Here is a 15,007-nt window from a genome sequence, read left to right on the forward strand (position 1 = left end):
CTCTCACTGGAATTTTCATGCGTATCACTTATAAAACATTACCTTAAGACTTTTAAGATGCATTTGGTCTGCTGAAACTTGGCTGCACTGTGACAAATTCAGTTGTTAAACTCAGTCCTGCAACAGTATTAATATTATAAGTTCTTTGGAGTAAGAATTGCCTTAGAGTTTATTCCCAGTATGAGGTTTCTCAAGCCTGATCAGAACCCATCGGCGCCAGCGCTATACGTATTGTGATACCGGACAGCACCGCAACTCCAGCGTTCATGTCACACATCTGCAGTTGTAGCAGCAGATCACTATGTTGTTGTCGGGAACAGAATTAGAAATCACACTAGTTTTTCTTTTTCTAGAAGCAGTAATCACACTGCTTTTCCACAGTAGTAAATCCACTGTTTACAAACTCCATTTTTAATGGGGGATCATTTACAAATGTATATTAGGGGAAATCCTGCTTTGTTCATAGTCACTTCCAGTTAGGTAAATCTAGGTGGGTGACAGGTCATTCTGTTGAGCTTTGGTAACTGAAGTTAATACACGCTTTACCTGTGATTATTTGTCAAACGAAGAAGTCTTATCTTTAAGTAGCCCAGAGGAAAGCTATTTGTCACTTGTATAATAAAAATGTAAACCTTAAAGCATTCTGCGAGTTGTCATGTGCTGTTTGCCGAAGTCACTGAATTTCTTTGCCTGCTATAATGTTTTTTGTACAGAAGTTTGTTTGAAATAAAAAAAGTTTGGTATAGTAAGCATTGGAACGGTCTGTATTTAGAGGGAACATAAACAGGATGAGATGTATCTCATTTAAAGTTTTGGATCTGAGATATAGTAGGCTCACCTTTGCATATCCAGTTTATATTTTATTTAAAAAGTATTTAAAATGTTTCACTTGTATGCCACAACAGTATAACCTCATGTCACTTAAACAATTGCTGGGTTTTTCTGATGATTCTTGGCACTTACCTGTCATCTTGACCAGGGGAAATTGTTGATACAGCTTTACAGAGAGGGTATGAATCCCTTCTATGACTTTTGTGTCATCTCATTAGTCATCCTAGGCTATGGTGGCTGTCTCAGGTTACATTTATAATCAATAAGGTCACCAGAGGATGATTACATTAATCATAAGATAAGTACAAATTAATTGCTCTCAGAAGAAGAGCTATATAGACTAATGGTCAAAGTTATTGATCTCCATGTTGTCAGTGTTTCTTCTTACTTTGGCTCGTCATTATGTAAGTATTCATGTTTGTAGTATGATAAATATATAAGCCTTAGAATCATAGAATCTTAGAATGATTTGAGTTGGAAGGGACCTTTAAAGGTCATCTAGTCCAACCTGCCTGCAGTGAGCAGGGACATCTTCAAATAACGAAAGCATTTCAGAATGTGCATAAATGAGTGTGACTAGTTTGGGTCAGAACAGCTGTAAAAAAATTGCTTGTTTTGTGGTGGAAGAAAATATTATTTTAGTGCCAGTTAGGTGGATGCACATTTGGGAAATACTGCACCATTTTTTCATGTCACATCTGGTTTCGGCCAAAACCAGTACAGATTCTTGTCTGTCCAGTTGACAGTCTGTCAAGGTCCCTCAAGGTCTCTCTGAATGACACAACCATCTGATGTATCAACAGCTCCTCCTAGTTCTCCATCTGCAGAATTCCTGAGGCTGCATTTTGTCACACCCTCTTGGTCATTAATGAAGGTGTTAAACAGTATTGGTCCCATTATTAACCACTGGTGTACACCACTAGTGACTGGCCTCTAGATGGATTTTGTGCTGCTGATCACAACCCCTTTGAGCCTCGCAGTCCAGCCAGTTCTCAGTATGCCTCACTGTCTGTTTATCTCATCCATATTTCATCAGTTTGTCTATGAGGATGTTATGGGAGGCAGTGTCAAAAGCTTTGCTGAAGTCAAGATAAACAAGTGACATTGGCCAGCTCTCTCAGCATTTTTGGCACATCCCATCAGGTCCCATAGACTTGTGTATGTCCAGTTTGTTTAAATGTTCCTTAACCTGATCCTTCTTTGCCAACAGTAAGTCTTCCTTGCTCCGAACTTTCTCTCTGGTCTCATGGGCCTGGGATTCCTGAAGGGAAATCCTACCATTAAAGACAGCCAAAGAAGGCCCTGAGTTCCTTGACCTTTCCTGCATTCTTTGTCACCAGGTCCCATACCCCATTTAGCAGCAGGCACACATTTTCCGTAGCTTTCCTGTTGCTGCTGATACACCTATAGAAGCCCTTTTTGTTGGCCTTCACATCCTGCACCAGGTTTAACTTCAGAAGTGCTTTGGCTTTCCTAACCCCAACCATGCATGCTCAGTGTCTTTATATTCTTCCTGGGTCTCTTGTCCCTGCTCTCACTTCCTGCATGCTGTCCTTTTATGTTTGAGTTTCATCAGGAGCTCCGTGTTCATCCATGAAGACCTCCTGCCATCTTTGCTTGGTTTCATGCTTATCGGGAAGGACCACTTTTGAGCTTGGAGAAGGTGATCCTTGAAAATAAGTCAGGTCTCCTGGGCTCCTTTTGTCTCCAGAGCTATATCCCATGCCACTTTTCCAACCAGATCCCTGAACAAGCTAAATTAAACCTTTCCCGTAAAGTCAGGAATATGCCTTTTAAATTGTATGTGTTCTAGGACTATCAGATGTGCATGATTCTGTGAATATCAAAAGCCAGGAAATAAAAAATCTTGCATATCCAAAAGTTTTTTAATAGTTGTAAATAGATGGAAGAGCTGGGTTTTGGTGTTGGGTTTTGGGTTGTTTTTTTTTTTCTTTAAAAAGTAGGACATAAATTACTGTTCTCTTACCTCAGATGAATTCTCTAATGCAAAATTATAGAATCTATTAATTCATACCATGAAGCAGATTAGATAACACAGTGGAAGCCAGTGAGCTGAAAATGTGACATGAATTTGATTTGCTGATAAAAGAATAAAACCCATTTTGATTAAAAAGCCAATATAGCAGATCTAGTATTTCACTTGGTAGTCTGTAATGCTTCCTGCTACAGACTAATAAAGGTGAATGCCTGACTGCCACGTAATCCAAATTCTGCAAACACAGAATTCTCTTTCACGCTGATTTGAGACAAATGTAACTCAATTGATTTCAATAGAGCTGTTTCTGATTGACATGGGTGTAAACAATACCCTTTGTCTTTTCTCAGTCATGACCTTTGACCTACATTGCTTATTACTGAGCAAATTGAGCCTTCTGCTAGTGCAGATCAGTGATGTAACATGATAGTCTTGCAGAGATCTCTTGCGCTTGACTGCTTTGAAATTAAAACTAGAACGAACAGTGCAGTAGGTGTTCTAGAAAATCAGTAAGAATATAGTTAAAAAGTAGAGCAAGCAAGCGCTAATCCCTAGTTTAAGAGGAAGATATATAATGATTTTTCAACTGATCTTAAAATGGGGTCCAGCTGGAATTAATATCTTATCTTGGATATTTGGGCTGTTGACAATTAAATATGTAGACCTGGGTACTAAAAACTTGACATACTTCCTGACATTTTAAAATTGCCAACAGAACTTAAAGGTTAGAATATTTGTACATGGCTTGGATCAAAATTGTTACAGCTCATGATTGTTCTTATTCTGATTCTGCATCCACTTCAGTGAAATCTTGGGGTTTAAAGAAATCTTCCATGGATTTTAGTGATGTGTCAAAAAGCTACTCTCTTGCTGCCTTGAAAATTGTGGCAGAGTTTGTCTGTCTTCTCTAGACACACAGAAGAAGTTGGAAGAGAACAGTGGAAGTTGACCCATCTCAACTGATTTAGATCTTCCATAATAGAACAAAGCACAAGCCTTGACACAGATGTGGTCACCATGCAGTGCAGAAACTACCCTGTCTTGTGGGTTGTGTGACATGGCAATGTCTGAAGGTCAGATAATGTTAGATGGACAGGGAACTTCTGAAAGGAAAGGATTCTACCCCAAATGAAGAAACTTGTCTCTGTACAGACACGATTTTAGGATCCCATGGTAGGAGGAAGCTTAAGGGCTCTTACTAACCTTACCTCCCTTTCTGTGGCAGGGCACAGCACTGTGCAGAGCCTCTGTTTCCACTCCAATTGCTGCCCGAGGGCTCACCTCAGGCTGCAGCCTCTGCTCTTTGATGGTTGGCTTTATCCTGTAACATAAAACAGCATGTGAGGGATTGTGAGGTGGCTCACCTTAGCTCACCTGTGTGCAGCCTCCCTCTGCCTTCTGCTCTTGTAAACGGAGTCTTCCAGTGAATGCAGATGGATAGGTACTGAACCTCATTTTGGGAACATTTCTGAGAAGGTTATTGAAAAAAGTGATCTTATACTGGTTTTTCAACAGTATTAATATTTGACAATTTCAGATATATCTCTAAATCAAATGCTACGGTTTTATACAATTTTATTTTTTTTCTGCTAGAATTTTCTATGCAGTTCCTATTTGTGTTTTTATAAACTTATAATAAAGAAATGTCCGACAGTGAAATATGTCAGTTCCACGATGTTTTGTGTTTGATTTAGTTTAGGGTGGCTAGGAGAGAAAAAAATGTTAAAATCCATTTCATGTCTTTTTTTTTTTTTTTTTGATTGCACACAAGGCTGTGATTAATTATAGGCACTTTAACCATTAAACCCAGACTTAAATAGCATGCAGCATCAGAGCTCAAAGGCTCTTTAATAGAAACCTTCCCAAAGAAGATTCCTTACAGTGGACTTGGCATTAGGATTCTTACATGAACTTCACCGAACAGGTATGTGTGGTCCTAGTTGCTGAGATCCTGAATATATCGATGCAAGACTGAACTAGGTATTACGTCTCTATGAAAATTTTTAATTTGGAGCAAGAAAAGTTTTGTTGTCTAGCCAACCTGATTGAAGGATTTTGTGGATATTTTTGTTAGGTGAATCAAATGAAATATACCTATTTGTTCTTCTGATTAATTTTGGATTGCGTGTATTCAGGTATACATTCATAATGGCATCTAGGATATTTAGGCAATGAAAGATTATTTGTAACCACTGACATAGCCAACTCTCTGCAGCTGTGTTTTAAAAGTACAGAGTGAATGTGACATTTGTTTTATACAGCCTGTCAAAGTGACATTTGCTTTATTAAATTTGGAAGCTTAAAAAGCTAATGAAGATTCCTTTTGTTCAGTGGTTTCACATTCACATTGAGACCCACTGTTCTGATTATATGTTGTATAACTGTAATTACTTTAATTGAAATATGCAAATAAGACTAATTGGTTTTGGGTTTTTTTTAAATTTTTATCATCCATGATATAATTGGACAGATTTTTAAATAATACAATCCAGTGTAGGTTAAATGAAGTCAGAAGTACTCAAATGCACGCTATCTGAAAATTTGTTTAAATTATTCTGTTGAAAAATATTACTTTTGAGACAAGATTATTTTTCAAACAATTATCAGTAGTCCATTTTATTAATGTCTTGCCCAAACAGAAACTGGAGTTTTACTGATACAGGTATTACCTGACTCTGCAAGTAGTTTGAATCAAGAGTGATGGTGTAACTGAGCTGAAAAAAGAACAAGTTTGGTAGAGTTTGACACAGGTGCCCAAGCCACTGATCACTCACTATTCATGTCGTAAAATTCGAGATTCCTCAGTTCTTTCCTAATTCTGAAATTTGGAAAAAAAAAAAAAAAAAAAAAAAGCCTGTCCTCTCTGACCCCAAGAACAATTTGCGATGCCATACTTAGTAAAAAACAGCCAAATGAAGACTAGCAAGCAAACATTTGTGGGTTTTAGCTCTTGAGAGGTACAGGCTTCAATTTAATTCAGATTATTTTTATGCCAGATAGCGGTGGAGTAACTTCTGTGTAAAACAAAAGTCCCATGAAAAGGCAGGCTTTTTGGCCTCATGTAGAAAGTCAGTCTAGGATTTTTTGTGTATTTGGAAAGTTCATTTCTCCTGGTGTGTTCATTCAGTGGTATCACAATTGTATGAGAAACTTGTGCTGGAAGAATTCCTCTGAGACATGTTTTATTGACTTCATGGGTCAAGAAGCATAAAAATGAAAGTTAGCATTCTAGACTTTGCAGTGACGGGTCATTTACCTCCTGGATCTTGAAAGCAGAATGAAAGTAATTCATGATCAGAGTACTGGCATCAGAGCTGCTAAAAGGACATCCTCTCACCTCCCTTTTAATTGAAGTTTTTTGGGGTTTTTTAATAATCTCTTTTCAAAATTAGAAAATATATTTTTGCTTCCATTTGAAGCACATGAATTCTTCCACAGGTTTGTTCATCTTGACCTGATACACCATTTGAAGCACACACTTTTGAGTCCTGCCTGCCACAGACATCTTGAAAATACAGGTGCCAGGTGTTACAAGCTTAATTTTCATTTGACATTTCAAGGGACACCACTTGCAACAGCTGTGGGCTTTGGCTGAGGTAGCAAATGATGTCCTTCCATGTGCAGTCTTCCAAAGACTATGGTGAGACAGACCACTAAAGAAAGACCCTCATTCTTTCTTCAACTCGTATATTAGGGTGGACTGAATCACCTCCAGAAATGCCTCTGTCTCTCCACAGTGGACTACGGACATCCTGGATTATTTATTACCTTGGACGAAGTGCCAACTCTTACCCTGATGCTGAGGAGAGGCAACTAAGCATCAAAGCGTTCCCAGTATCTGAAAGTTTTTGCTTTGAGTGGTGTCCAGCACTATCCTGTGCTGGAATTTCTGCAACAGCAAAAGAGAGGCAACACAAGCAGCAATATAAAATAAATTACTTGGGTTTAATTTTCATTTAGTTTATCTTTGAGGTTTTGATTCAAAGCCTGTTCAAGTCATTAGCCTTCAAATTGCCAAGTTGAAAACAAACCAAAAAAAAAAGCCCCAATGAAACCTCTTCCTTCTTACAAGTTGTAACTTTTTCTTCATGTGCACTAACAAATTATCTTTTGTCTAGTAGCACTCAGCTACCTGACAGCATCACCAGCAATGCTAATTTCCACTACAGGGTTAAAGTTCAGCAGTTCAGCCTTACTGAGTTACTAGGAACTCCTTTTGACCAACTCTCTCTGGTCTTTTCCATCTGTATCCACTTTGAATAAGCATCCTTTAAATACCATGTTTTAAGACATGTTACCTTACATTTGCCAAAACATGAGTTTTGTGCTTTGCCACACTAGTGGGGAGTTACCCAAAATTTCCTTAGTCACATCTGGGTGTGAATCTGCAAACTCATTGTTCATTGTAATTACAAGAATCTTCACAGTTATCTTTTATTACAATAAATAATTGTTCAGTTGGAAATATTCAGTAGACACTGAAAGCATTTACATCAGCAACAGTATGCAACAGCTGATAAAAGCACAGGGCTGTTTTATCACATAGATTCTAAAAAACATCTCCACTCACAAAACTGCAGCATTTACTAAAATAAAGCTAAAGAATAAACACTGAATAATAGATATTTATATTATTACATTCTGGGGGTTTGCTTGCATTTTAAAATAAATGCCCTCACCATTTTATGGCCATTATGGTATTGGCTTTCCTTGAGATACGAGGAGTGTTTGCTGATAGGATGGGGTGTAAGTGTGGATTCTAGAGCACTCAGAGGAAAGAGATGCTCCAGCAACCACTCCAAAAGTTTTGCTCATTCACGCAAAGAATAATAAACATTCACTTCAGCTGGAGATCTCAGCATCAGAATAACCCACCATTGAGTAACAGTTTTCAAAGACATGGTGATATTTTGCATTTGAATCCGCGGAAGAAAATTACAAACTACTGATGGGCAAACAACTAACATAAAAGAACTCAAATTTAAGTTGAGCTTCAACTTAAACTGCATTCAGCAGAAAGACTGCATGAGTCCTGGCTGACTTTGGACCAGGTTTAAACTGACTTTTAATGATGACCTTTATTTTGAAGACAGATCAAAAGCAAGTAAAGTTATAGCTCTTTCTCATTTAAAGTTTATTGTAATGAGTGAGAGTTTGTCTGAGTAAAGTTGAGGGACTGGGTCATTTACCAAGACTGAATTTACTTTCATTGTTTGTATTTTTCCCTGAGTTAGACTTGGTTGCTCTAAACTGTTTGGACCTGCAAACACTCTGGCAACCATGGGCAAAAAAGTCTCTGCTGGCCTAACCTTATTAATACAGGTGTCCTAGACATGAAAAATAGCTTTTTGTCACAGATATGGTATGTTGCATGAGACAGAAGTCTGTAATGTGCTATTCATACATCATTAAATGAAAGACAGCATAGGGAAGGACAGAATTTGGCCCTTAGCTTAATCTTATTAGGCATTTTAATTTTTCTTGGTTTTTCACTGCAGGACAGATTTCTCCTTTATTACCAGTGCTACTCTGGCAACTTTTTTTTTTCCTGTACTTATATTTCATAGATTTTTTACTTCTAGTCAGATCTACTTTTGTCTTATAGAGAAAGAAAATTAAAAGACCAGTCTGTTATCTCACATTTCAGTTATCTCACATTTCAGTTAAGTCTAATGTATATTTGCTTAGGGGTGAAAAAGGTTGAAGAAAAAAGGGAAACGTCAAAAATGAATAATAAATGGCATATAAACAGAAGCAGATTTTCTGTGATATGTTACCCTTGATAAACTTGATGTTTCCCAAATGTGTTGCCTTGGTTCAGATACAAATCTACTGGTCAGGTTTTATGTGCTATTTTTAATTTTACTGCTTAAAAAACTTTACATCATCTTGTAGGAATTCCCTCCTACTGCATAGCTGTATCTAGTTATTTGTAGGTTAAAATTCATCTTAATATAGATTCATATAAAACATATGTTACCACAGAGGCAGCAAAAAGACCGATCTGGGTGGGTAAAACAAGCTGGATTTGCAAGGAAATTCTTTTTTTCTTTTTAATGAAATACGTTTTCCTTTGAGGTCACTCCGCTGTTTGATATTGTAGACTCCAGGGTCTTTCCATTCAGTAAACTTTCCTTGCCCTTCAAACAGCGAAATCAGAATGTGAGAGGTGAATACAAACAACTGGGGACAGGAGGACCTGGAAATGTTTAGGATCCACAAAAAGCCTGTAGAACTACTTAATGAAATCAAGAGGTATTGCAAAGCAATGCAGCTCTTTGGAATAGTTAAAACCAGAAATTGTCTCCTATAGGTGCTGCTGCACTGATTTAGTGGAGTTACTCTTCTCTGATATTACTGGAGATATTTTTAGAGAAATAATTTTTCACAACATAAAATATTAAAGGTGTGGAAGCATTAAAATGGACTGAGAAAAAGGAATGATTCTTCCAGTGGTACATACCACTGACAGTACTGATTCGAAAAAACACAAGCCCAGTAACCACAAAGCTTTGTGCTGTTACTTGCTGATCAGTCTGTTAGCTTGTGTTTTTTCACCATTATCCCATAGCAAGTAATTGATATGCTGCAAGTAATATCCTTAAATATTGAGTTCATGCTTCAGTGCCCCAGCCTTAGTTAAATTCAATATTTAGGAGTATGTTGGACCTGATGAACTTCATCATACGGTATTTGATGAACTGGCATAGCACAGTCTGTAGTTATATGTGATTATTCTGAAGGGGAGGTGAGGCAAGTGCCTGCCCTTAAAAATCAGGAAAGGGTGTGAAATTAAGAGCCCAGTTAGATAATGGGCCATGTCAGAGCATGTCAAAGCAGTATAGTTTCCTTAATGGGGATGAAGAAGTAGCAGAGGAGAAGCAGCAATATCAAGTTATTTGCCTCTGTGAGGCTTTTGATACTACTCCACACTGATTGCCTGTAAGTATCTAAATAAATGTGGTCTAGATAAACCTGTTACAGAGTGAATAAAAACCCTTTCTTGAACGCACACGCTCCAGCTGTACAGCTGCCTGAGGCCAGGACACAGGTGTGAAAGCCTCTCTGTGCCTGACATACTGCAGTCCCACCCCATACCCCAGGACCCGAGAAGGTCCACCTCCAGATCGAGCCTTTGCTCCATCAGTTGCGACAATGCTGTTTTGGAGGCAGAGAAAGCATCAGGGTATGGCTGTAGCCAGATCATGGCAGTCAGCCCACCGACCAGGGACTAGTCCTTCAATTTATTAACAGCAATGTAGCCTTTTTATGTAGGCACTTAGAATCTTACTCCAGGTAACTGTGGTTGAAGAAGACTGAGATGTTGGGTGGGGAAAAAAATGGTGCACCCGACATTTGTTTTGTATTACATTATATCTTTTGCATAGTTATTCCTTTAAACAAACACCAGAATATATTACTTTATATTAAGGAAAATGTTCAATTCTATTAAGTGATATTATATCAAACTGTAGCCACTGATGAAATACAAACTCTGCCATGCAGTCTAAAACACAAGGGACTTAAATGTCATCTCTCATCCCCTGCTGAAACACCATAATTGATTTCAAATGTAAGAATTTATCTTGATTGAAGTTTGTGAACATTAAGGCAAAATACTAACACTCTAACAGTAATATTTTTTAAAGATTCAATGGAAATTAATGGATAAGATATGCTTGTGCCAGCTTCTCCCTAGGAAAGCCACCTTTTTGCCTTTGTTTACCACTTCACATAACAGAGATAATTATGATCATTTAATCAGGGAGTTAACAGGGCTTGCATGAGTACCCTGAAGTCAGAGATTACATTTGTTTTTCTTCCTTATTTGAGTGTCCTTTAAGAGTGGTTTGCTAAAGCCATGAATTATAATTAATATAATCTGAGAAAGCTGAAGTGTAGCATAATTGAATATGGGCAAAATGTTACTCTCTTATTCCGGCTATGTAATTATTATCAGCAGACAGTCAAAATAAGTAAGAAAAGAGAAAAAGAAAATCTAATAGTTATAATGATAGATTTAATAACCATGGGTACCAAACTGCTGCATTTTCTGAACCATTCTTTATTTCAGTTCCATCACTCCTTGATCTTTTCTGGGGGATAAAAGACTCTTCTCTCTTTTCAGCATAAGCTGTTGAGCACAATGTTTTGGAAGCAAACTTAAATCCAGTATTACATGTTATATGTTTTCATGTGACTTTCGGGTTTTTTTTAATATGCCTATAGAGTAAAACCACCAGGGGGGTGTGAGTTATTGCCAACACAGGTGAAATGCTGAGCCGTGGACTTCCCCACCATGGTTCACTTTGCTGCCAGAAGCTGAGGGTCTCAGGCTCTGTGTAGAGAAGCTCCGGGTCCCTGGCCAGGGCTGATGTAATGATGCCCCTGTGGACTGCAGCCTGGTTTAAGAGCAAGATACTGTTCATGTGCTGCGAGGTGTGAGTCTGAGCTCTGCTACATTCTGCAAAGAGGCCAAAGAAGGAAGCAGGACACAGCAGCAGTAAGAATAAAAAGAGAAAAATGGTCTGTGTATAGGATTGGGGGGGGGAAAGGCAGCAAAACCACAAAAAGCCCTCTGAGTGAGCTGGAAGAGGGAACAATACGGCTTTATACAAACCACGCTCCATGGAGAATGATGTGTGTGTGGCTCATGAAAAGGGTTTCCTCACTCAGGCGCCTATGTAAACATGGCTTAGGAGCCCCAGTCTCTTCTTTTTACGTATTGTTTATATTCTAGTATAATGCATTAGTTCAAATGACATCAGAAGGCAATTCTTAAAAAAAAAAAAAAAAAATAGGCTTTCCTTTAATCTAAATGCTAGGAAAATAAATTATTACCCCTCTGGTAAAAGCCTAAGAAAAGAAATCACACATGTTAAATATACATAATATTGCTCCATTCACAGTGTGATGGTAACAAGGGCAATACAGGAAACTAGATAGACCTTGTACCCTGTGGAAGTATAGAAGGGCACAGGTACATCTTTGGGGTGCCTGTCTATAAAAGCAAATTAAAATAATGCCTAAATATAAAAGAGAATGATACCTAGAGAAGGCAGCTGAGACCTCTGGTGAGCTGAACCCTTCCACAAGGTTTCCACCTGAGTAAGGATTACTTGAAGACTGAGGAAAGACCTCAGTGTTGGGTTTAACTGCAGATCTACATGAGAGACACGAAGCCTTCTAACCACATTATTTAGGTTGTGATCTTCCCTGTGACAGCAGATTTTTTGCTTGTTTTGTCTCCTGCCTTGTTTGAAAAGGCAGAAACTGGAGGCTGCAAGTGAAACAATTGTAGGACACAAGGATTACTACAGAGGTTATCTGCAGTAAGCACTGGCAGCAAGTTGAGTATCGGCTCACCGACTTGTAGAACAACCTTCTCTCTGGTTTGCCCTGATACTTCATCATAACCAAACTGGAAGGGGAACCCAAAATTTGCATGGGTAGCACAGAAGCTCAGGATCAAGATGGTGCACTCAGAAGTCAGCGTGGAAATAAAATAACTTCAAAGGGGGAATTGCAATCTCGTAATCCACTTACAATGGCCATTTATATTGCTTAAGGACAGTATTTTGCTCCTATCCGATTTAATTCTATTTTCAGTGAATTTCCCATTTGTCAAGATTATTTTGAACTCTGTTTCTGGCCTTCAGTGTATTATCAGGGTGCAACTCCAGGGTCCCTTTGCAATGTCTGTGGCTGAAAAGGGCATCTCCCCAACTTGCCCCCAGCTCTGTACACACATTCCCACCCTGTTCCTTGTTCTGAGCAGGTGTCATGTCACTGCACCAACTACAATATGCAGTTGAAAACTAATCCTTTTGGGGTTTTTTTGGTCACATTCGTTCCAACTGCTATGTGAATGATTGTGTCTGAGGGAAAGAATGACCTGGGGAAAATGGGACCATTTTTCAGAAGCAAACTGTACCTGGGTCTTTTTTGTTGCATTCTCAGTCCTTCACACATGGGTATTGCAGTGAAAGTATTCTCTAGCCCATTGTCCATGTACTTTAAAAATATACTGAAGAACACTGAGCACTAGGACAGGCCTTTGCAAGTCTTTTTCTGATACATACCTTCCTTCTGGCAATGACTCTGAGTATGTTTTTTCCTTTATGAGATTAATTTCAGTTAATTATTTTGGATTAATCTGGATATTTTTAGAGGATTTTTTTTTTATTTGTATAGGCAGGTTTATCTATACAACCATGCTCATCTAAATTGATAGTCTGTGAGGTATTTATTTAAAATAAATACTTCCCCCTGCATTTCCAGATGTTAGACTAAAGAGGTAGTTCTTAAGCCTTCACTCCTATCTGGAATTAATGCTCCTGATATGGACAAGTATTGAATGTGCAATTTCAGAGTGTCCATGTACAGGAGTTTTATAGATGCAGAGATTTAAAATCAGGAAATTCCCTGTACCAAACACAAGGAATATATTCCTTCATCAGTTTTCAAGGATGCTGTGTCTAATTTTCAGGAACTTTTTCTTCACATCTTAGCAAACTATCTCCTGAATTGGCACAAATCAGAATAGCTGTATTTAATGAGAAAGTCCAGTGTATCCATATAGAGGATGTGGCCTTACCAAGCTCTGCATTCTGAGGCAAAACACTGGCAGTTTACACCTGAACCCTGTTTAACTACGTTGTCTGTGTAGAAATACAGGCTCCTAGTTTTGGTGTTCAGTTATAAAACTTTAAAAAAGGCAAAAATAGTAGAAGACAAGGAAGATTTCAGTGTGAGCTGAGGATAAAAGGCAGTTTTTACCTAATAGAGACCATAGCAGCTAGAGAACTGCCAACACTAGAAGCAATGATGACTGGGACCCCTGGGCATCAGTAGCATCTTCATCAGCGCCAGGAAAGCAAAGCAATTCGCAAATGACACAGAATCTGCAGGATGAGCTTTAGTTGCACCAGTTTTGTGCAAAGCATGGAGGATTTTAGACGCACTGGTCTCTGAGGTCAAATGTTAGGTGCTGCAGACTTAAGGTGTGCTTGCTCACTCTGTGGTCTGGTCCTCAGAGTAAAAATGGTAAAATAAGGGATGGGTTCACTACATCGAGTTCCCAAACAGGAATATAATTTCATCATCATGTCCTATTCTACCAGACTTTGCCAGGGTGTACAACAAATTCAAGGAGCTTTGTCACTCCCATGAAAAAGACCCATAGTAGCACGGTAGTGCCACTCTTTTGAAGAGACAGGATTTATCTGGCTCTGATGGAATTTTTTATTCAATTCTCAAATTAAAAACATCAAACAAAAAGAAAAAAGCAGGAAGTGGATGAGAGATATGTGCAACTTCACTACAAGAAAGCAAGGCTTTTACCTGAGGAGACCCTGGGTTTGGAGGGAAGAGAGCTTACGTGTATGGGTCTCAGCCAAGCTCTGGTCTTTGGCATGTTTTATTTTCAAGCATAGACATAGCCTGAGGTCATCAGACACGTATTTCCCACTTCCTTAATATCCAATCTGCAGATTAAGTCGAGGAAATGTGAGCTGCATTTGCCACTTCTCTTGCAAATGAGACGTGTGGGTGGCGGAGGCAGGATGGTTGTGGCTTTTTTTGCAAACACGATAGCCTGCGGCTGGATCTAAGATGAGGGCAGAGTTTGTATCCATACACAGCAGGCCTCATGGTAATAATTAAGCAATATATTTGGGTGTGTCTGCATTAATTTTTTAATTTAGATCAGGGGAATGGAGTTTTTGAAGCAATTCTCTCGCCTGAGTGGTGGAGTTGTCTTGGAGCACATGAAGCAACTTAATTCCCCTGATACTAAACCAGGAGATGTGTTCCAGAAGGTTACTGCACAGCTCTGGCTGCTAATGAGCATTCAGTCCATGTCACCAGAATGTATCTGGCCTTAAGTAACACCTCCAAGATACATATACAGGGGACATCATGGCAGCACCAAGAGTTTTGCTCTATAGATCCGTTCCTCTTGGGTCACACAGCTTCTTAAATTTGATGTAATCCAAGGATTATCAGTTAATATTTTTTGACTTCATGCTTTGGCTCTGTTTGGTACAGACATTATGACTAGGCAAGGGCCAAATTCATTGACATTTAATGTGAGTCAGAGCTTTAGCATACACTTCTCTATTGCAATAATGCTGTTTACCACAATCAGCAGGACGTGGTGGTAAAAAGCTCAGCGTCTTC

Source organism: Antrostomus carolinensis, unplaced genomic scaffold, assembly GCF_000700745.2.
Source record: "Antrostomus carolinensis isolate BGI_N321 unplaced genomic scaffold, ASM70074v2 scaffold5267, whole genome shotgun sequence".
NCBI lineage: Eukaryota > Metazoa > Chordata > Aves > Caprimulgiformes > Caprimulgidae > Antrostomus > Antrostomus carolinensis.